This window comes from Myotis brandtii, unplaced genomic scaffold (genome assembly GCF_000412655.1).
Source record: "Myotis brandtii unplaced genomic scaffold, ASM41265v1 scaffold684, whole genome shotgun sequence".
In the NCBI taxonomy this organism is placed as follows: domain Eukaryota; kingdom Metazoa; phylum Chordata; class Mammalia; order Chiroptera; family Vespertilionidae; genus Myotis; species Myotis brandtii.
The window spans coordinates 1,094,865-1,095,430 of record NW_005370673.1 but is presented as its reverse complement, the minus strand read 5'-3'; the positions used below and the strand labels follow the sequence as shown (position 1 = coordinate 1,095,430).

General features: G+C 66.3%; 1 protein-coding gene across 1 annotated transcript in view; it reads right to left on the bottom strand.

Annotated features, from left to right (window-relative positions):
- Positions 1-566, bottom strand: part of CARD19 (caspase recruitment domain family, member 19) — a 60,315-nt gene that overhangs the window by 13,027 nt on the left and 46,722 nt on the right. The gene's annotated exons all lie outside the window — the stretch shown is intronic.

The window sequence follows — 566 nt, the reverse complement described above, 5'->3', positions numbered from 1 at the left end:
CATGGCAGGGCAGTGGGGGGGATGTCTGGGTGGGGCAGAGCAGGGGGCCTATGGTGGGGAGTGCGGCCTGAGCCTCAGGGTCAGCCTCTGCCTGAGGTGTGTGGAGTCTGAGGTCAGGATCACCCAAAAGCACTGAGAAGGGAGGAGACTCCCGTTTAATTCACTGAGCAGCTTGGCAAGATGAGGACGTGCCTTCACCGTGACGGAAAGTGAGATCCAAGCCTGTACCCACACCCGGTGATGCTGATCGCGCCGCCGAGCAGGCGGCCAGGCACTGACCCCAGGACCTCGGCAATCTCAACGTGGCCAGAAAGGAACGGCAGGGCCGTGCCGGGCCACCCGTCAGGGCCATGGCACTGGAGGGGACCCCAGGCCCCACGCAGGCAGGGCTTTCTAACCCCTGAGCCCTGCTTCATGCACCCCTCCTCCCAAAGGACCCCTGGAGGGGTCACTGAGGGCCAAGTGCAGGAACTGGGGCCACCACCACTGGGCCCCGCACCCTCTCCCCTCAGCCGGCCACTGCCCCACTGCGGTGGGACACAGAGGCTCGGAGAGCCGGCGGGCTC